This window comes from Salvia miltiorrhiza, chromosome 8 (assembly GCF_028751815.1).
Source record: "Salvia miltiorrhiza cultivar Shanhuang (shh) chromosome 8, IMPLAD_Smil_shh, whole genome shotgun sequence".
NCBI lineage: Eukaryota > Viridiplantae > Streptophyta > Magnoliopsida > Lamiales > Lamiaceae > Salvia > Salvia miltiorrhiza.
In genome coordinates this window covers 41,056,247-41,062,553 of record NC_080394.1, presented here as the reverse complement: position 1 = coordinate 41,062,553, position 6,307 = coordinate 41,056,247, and the positions used below count along the sequence as shown (strand labels likewise).

The 6,307-nt window shown below is 35.4% G+C and overlaps 1 long non-coding RNA gene across 3 annotated transcripts; it reads right to left on the bottom strand.

The window, feature by feature from the left end:
* Window positions 1–667: 667 nt before the first annotated feature.
* LOC130997067 (uncharacterized) lies at window positions 668–4,079 on the bottom strand. 3 transcript variants are annotated; one of them, XR_009092911.1, is made up of 10 exons: window positions 3,527–4,079; window positions 2,869–2,954; window positions 2,489–2,554; window positions 2,176–2,366; window positions 1,880–2,100; window positions 1,637–1,744; window positions 1,491–1,560; window positions 1,305–1,412; window positions 1,138–1,228; window positions 668–898 (listed from the first exon to the last, which is right to left on the bottom strand). It is a non-coding gene; the product is annotated as an uncharacterized LOC130997067 (long non-coding RNA). The 3 variants fall into 3 exon arrangements; XR_009092912.1 differs by lacking the exon at window positions 3,527–4,079 and having other exon boundaries at window positions 1,825–2,100; window positions 2,869–3,056; XR_009092910.1 differs by lacking the exon at window positions 3,527–4,079 and having other exon boundaries at window positions 2,869–3,055.
* Window positions 4,080–6,307: the final 2,228 nt, after the last annotated feature.

Genomic DNA, 6,307 nt, shown 5'->3' with positions numbered 1-6,307 from the left:
ATTCTTATGCACCAATTTAATCTATGCAAATATAATGTATAGTGCAACAATAATACATTTCAGACATAAATATGTAATCTGCATATGCTATGCAACAATAAAAACATATATGTGCAACTACCAATTCTATATTCAAATTTAAGAAAGAGAATATCACTTTACCCACACATTACAGAATTCGTGCAAGCTAAACCTATCATCTGTGCAACACCAATTTTTGAGCAAAAGACCACCATCAAAATAAACAACTCTAAATATTGAAATAGATATGCACGATTAACATATATGCATTTTGCTTACACTACAAGAAAAATGCTGATAGACTAGTGTTAAAAACCGTAGTCGTAGGGGTAAAAAGAGTGTTGTTGTAGGTTGTGTAGTGGTAGATGGGCGCTAATAGACCACGGTTTTCAAACTGTGGTCATATATATATCACAAACGCTAATACACTACGGTTTTAAAATTGTTGTCTTTTAGCATATCACATTCGCTAACCGACCACACTTTTAAAACCGTGGTCTTTTAGCGTAACACAAGCAAAATAGAATACAGTTTAAAAACCGTGGTCTTTTAGCACGATTTAAAATTGTGGTCTATTAGCATTTTTTTCCCCTATTTCAATAATTATCTAATTAATTAATATCCAACTAATTTAGTCAAAAAAAATAAACACAAATCAAAACACATAAATTTAAATAAAGTTTAATATTCAAGAGTCATTACAATAATCTAGAAACGGGAATTAATTCAACGGACTAGAATTTTTTGCATTGTACTTTAAACATAATTCTACCAACCAAAATATGCAACTAAGCAATGTTCTTCACTAAGCGTCAACTAAAACTTTCAAGTGTATATGACATTTTTCCACTTTGCATCCAAACTAGCAACGTCATACCTGCATAAAATAAATGGACAAAAATAAAGAAAAAATGCATTACTTCACGTAGCAAAAAAATATATAGCTACACATAGAATCAATGAATACATAGAATCAATAACACATCATATCATATATAACCTAATATCAAGAATAAGTAGAACACATAAATTATAATAATTTGATATAAGAAATGTAGAAATATATGTAGCAACACATGCACGACGTATTGCAAAATTATAAAGATCATTCATTACCTCTTTACTCAAGTATATGATCTTGTACACAGTCCGCCCATTCTTTACGCACGTCATCAATGTCCTCTTTGGAGTACATTGGTTTATCGAACTGTGAGTAAAAAATATGTATTACAATGTGATAGTCAACCACCAAATACTTAATAAATTTTATTGAAAACAAATACCAATGAATGCAACGAGCCAATCGTCTGAGAACCATCACACTCAACTATTTCCTTCATGTATTTCATTACATAGAAACCACATTGAAAGTTGTCAGGTTGTTTAGGAACCTACATTCGAATGAAAGTACTACAGATTAATTTTTTATATATCCACTTTTATGAATCAAGTTGCATACAATTACATACCTTAATTACTGACCACGAAGACATCTTTCTTCATTTCCTCTGCTTTTGGGTATTGAAAAGCTTTAATGCCCTTCATTAGAAGATGAAAAGTGATTTACATCAAGTATAATTATATTTTAAAATAAAAGTAAAGCCACTCAACTTACAATTGAACAACTTGTTTCCAAACACCATCATGAATACCATCATAAAAGGGATCCAACATAGCAGCTTCCTCCTTATAAGGATCGATGATCGTAAGAATCCAATGGTCACTATATAGTAAAAGTAAACATAATAGAATTAGTGCATGTAATTATCAATTTCACTAAACTATTGTGAATTTCTTTCTCACCGCACATTACATGGAGGATTTGTCCAGTATTAACCTAAATATTTCATGGGCATACCTGCAGCAGCCTTCTCTCTTCTAGCCATTGTTTAACAGGCATAACTTTGTCGTTCTCATCTTTCCATTCATTAGCCACCACTGTCGCTTGTAATCACGGATGGTGTTGGCTGCTGCTCCACCAGCAAGTATGGCCTCCTCAAGCTCTCTGATGGTTTGGCTAAGCTTTTCAACCTCCAAAACCTTATATCTATGTGTCTTATCAAGTATTTTATTCTCCTCCTGCATATATATGCATGCTAGTTAGAGATTTGGAACTTATATATAGGCATCATAGAAGTGATCTATATATTGTACCTGGCATATCTCAATTTGCCTCCTAAGCTCATAGTTCTGGTTTTGAACCTCCTCGACTATCAATGCTCTTTCTAAAGCACTTCTCAATATTTTCTGGTTTTGGCGTAAACTCTTCTAAGAGTAGCTTCAGCTGCATATTGTGCAGCTAGTGCTTCTTTCTTTTCATCTGTGAGCTTCTTGATGTCAATATTCTGCATTAACCAGACCCCAAAACACTTATTCATGTCTATTTCAATTTTTATTGTTAAAGAGGGGGGAAATTTAACAAGAAATAAATATGCAGTATGTGGTGTGTCAATAAATCGATTCACACCTTCTGCTCAAGATGGTTTCCATTCAATCTTAGCTTCTCTTCCAACCTTTTGACTTCACTTCCAAGCTGGAAAAATGAATAGCACACACATGAGAAAGCAATTGACAGATACAAGCAACGTAATAACATAATCCAGCCAAGGTGAGATAAGTCCTCAATTTTTCCTTTCCATTTCTCGTACTGCAGAATCAACTGCAATTCTACTATTCATTTCATATATTTATATATGATAATTGATAAGTAATAGAATATGCCGGTTAGCTTTATTTTATATTAATACAGAACCAAATACAGATAAATTACTGCTGCTTTTGAGTTAGTGAATGAATTCTCCAAATACAGCTGCACAGTTTCTCAATGGGGAAACTGATTAGTTTTACCTCCTCCAAAGCCTTATCCTTGAGCGCTTCAGTTGCTCTCAGTGCTCGAATTTCACTTTGAGCTTTCCCCAGTCCCCTCTCCTTCTCTGCAATGCCAGAAGATAAAGCTTGTTATGTCTGTGTGTAATACGTAATTATCAGTGCCAATTATGAGATATATTTGAATAGAATTAACTGCCAAAGACCTCCAGTCTCGGCACTTCTTGCAGACAAAAAAATGTTAAGGTGGCCTACTTAAAAAAAACTTTTCTTTTCAAATCATTAGTTTTTCTGCAGAATGGGACATAGTTAATGAGGATCTCTGATTCTCTACGGACTAAGATGAGAATTTTGATAGTGTGATTGTAAAACATATATGCCAATCATGAATGCGCTAATGCTGCCAATAAACCATATAACCAAGCAAGAAAACTAGTAAAATCAGCATTTAGCAGCACCTTCCGACTTGTTTATTTCTATTTCGGAAGGTCAGAAAATGTCGCTGAACACGACGTTGTGGTTTCTGAACAATTTGATACCTTATTCTCATCCTTCTGAATTAGGTAGCAGTGCCTAGATTCTAAACTAGGTACTGGAGAAAACAGAGCAAGGAAAAACATTGAAGATTGGTGGGTCCAGACAACGTCTACTTTCTAAGATAATCATATCATACTCTCACCTGATTTTAGGCTAGGGTTTCGAATTAGGGGCTGAGCTTATGGGAGCAGGCAGGTAGGGGGCGGAGCATGCGGCGGCGGAGCAGGTGAAGCAGGCGGCGGCGGAGCAGGTGAAGCAGGCGAATTAGGCGGCGGCGGATCAGGCGAAGCAGACGGCGGAGCAGGCAGCGGAGCAGGCGGCGCGCGGAGCAAGCCAAGCAGGCGGCGCGCGGAGTAGGCGGAGCAAGCGAAGCAGGCGGCGGAGGGAGATGGCTGAGCAGGCAGCGCGCGGAGGCGCGGCAGAGCGCAGCGACGGGAGTGTGAAGAGTAGACGCGGTTAATTTGTGTGTTAGGATTAATTAGGGATTTGAAGTATTTTTTAATTATTAATTAAATTAATTCAATAAGACTACACTATTTGACCTCTTTAACATGTGTTTTTTAAAACCGATGTCATACATTAAGTACCACCACACTGAAACGACTAGGCTACTAAAAAACCGTGGTCTTTTAGCATGAAAAAATGCTAAAAGACCACGGTTTTATCTACAACCACGCTTTTAGAGTCTATGACCACGGTTTTTTGTTAAAACACTTGTCTTTTAGGTGTAGTGTTTTTGCATTTTTCTTGTAGTGTTAAGACAATTATGCAATTACTACATTTCATATAAACATGACCAAAAAAGAAAGATATTTGCATTTTTATATCAATTTTTTTCATCTGTGCAACAGTTACCACAGCTCTGTGCAACAACATAAAACAAACAATTTGTGCAACTAGTAACCATAAGAAATGCAACAATAATTTATATTCAAATTTTAAAAATAAAAAAATATTTTTTCCACACACTACAACAATCGTGCATGTAAAAATTATCATCCGTGCAACACCAATCTTCGAGTAAAAAATCAACATCAAAATTGAACAAAGCTAGATATTGAAATAGACATGCACAATAAATATATATGCATTTTGCTTCCTAAATACAATTGGAGTGAGAGAATATGCACGTCTATTTTTACCCTACAACAATAAGTAAATGCAATTGGAGGGAGAGAGAAAATGCAATTGAAGTGGAAAATAAATGGTTCCTATAATCACGTTAGGTAGTTATTAAGCAAATGTTTTTTTTACATTTCTAACCCGAGTTCGAGGGTTTTTTAGGACAGTAACTTAAATTGATTTGGAAATTAGGACAATAACTTTCGGACTTGTAAAAATAGGACACTAATTTTTTTTTAGAGTAAAATAGGACACTAATTAATAAGTGTTGCATCCGCAGGACATTTTTCGGCCAATTATCGGCCCAGAAATGTCCTATTTTTACAATGCTTATTAATTATTGTCCTATTTTACTTTAAAAAAAATAGTGTCCTATTTTTACAACTCCGAAAGTTTTTGTCCTAATTTTCAAATCAACATAAGTTATTGTCCTAAAAAATCCCCTGACTCTTTCTAACCCTATTATATTTCTATAATTTATTGAAAGGAAACCGTGTGCATCTACAATAATTTATCCCATCCGTTTATTTTACATAAATCAATGGTTTAGATTAGGTTCCTAGTTTTCATCTTAAGGGGGGTTTTTATATTAACCCCACCCTATATATATCCCTATATATATATATATATATATATATATATATATATATATATATAGGAATGGGATCGTGTAGATCCCAATGCTTATAATACATCCGTAGATCCAAATCTAGACCACACATTTATGACATGTGGCGCATCAAGATGCATAAAGGCATTTCAAGGCAAAATATGGAGAGGGGTAAAATTGAAATGTAATTTTCGGATTTAATAATTAAAAAAAATATATTTTTTTTAGATTTTCTCAAAATAGATATATTTTAGATGCATATAGTTTCACACAAAGATGCATAAAGTTTTCACATGAAATGCATGACTTTGAACAGAAAAATGCATTTGATTTTTACAGTTTTGGTATTTTCACAACCCCACCCCGCACCACCCCCCAACCCACCCCACACCACCCCCCGACCCTCCCCATTACCGCCCCCCAAAATAGTCATGTTTCACATGCATATAAAATCAAACAAAAGTGCATAAAGATTTTACATAAAAATGCATTAAATTATACAAAAAATGCATTTCATTTTAATAAATCTGGTATTTTCGCCACCCCACCCCTGCCCCACCCCGCACCCCCACCCCACCCCACCCCCCACCCAATTTTTTTTTTAAAAAAAAAAACTGATTTTCTGACCACTGACCCGCCACCCACCCCCCACCCCCCCCAAATTTTTTTTTTCTTCAAAACTGATTTTTTGATTGTTGAGTCGCTGACCCACCCACCCCCCACCCACCCCCCCCCCCAAAATTAAAAAAAAAAAAAATTGATTTTCTGACCGCTAACCCCCTACCCACTCTCCAGCCCAAAAAAAAATTATATTTTTTCAAAAAATGTAATGCATTTTTGTGTGAAAGTATATGCATTTCTGTGCGAAAGTATATGCATGTACAACATGTAATTTTTTTATGCATGTAAAAATCAGTTTTTCAAAAAAAAAAAATTTGCGGGTGGGGTGGGGGGTCAGTGGTCAGAAAATCAGTTTTTGAGAAAAAAAATTGGTGGGGGGAGGGGGGGGGTGGGGGGTAGGGGTGGGTCAGTGGTTAGAAAATCAGTTTTTAAAAAAATAAATAATTTTTTTTTGGGTGGGGGGTGGGGGGGTAGGGGGTGGGGTTCAGGGGTGTGGGGGGTGGGGTGAAATCTTATGCATTTTTATATGAAACTTTATGCATCTAAAATATACTTATTTTGAGAAAATCT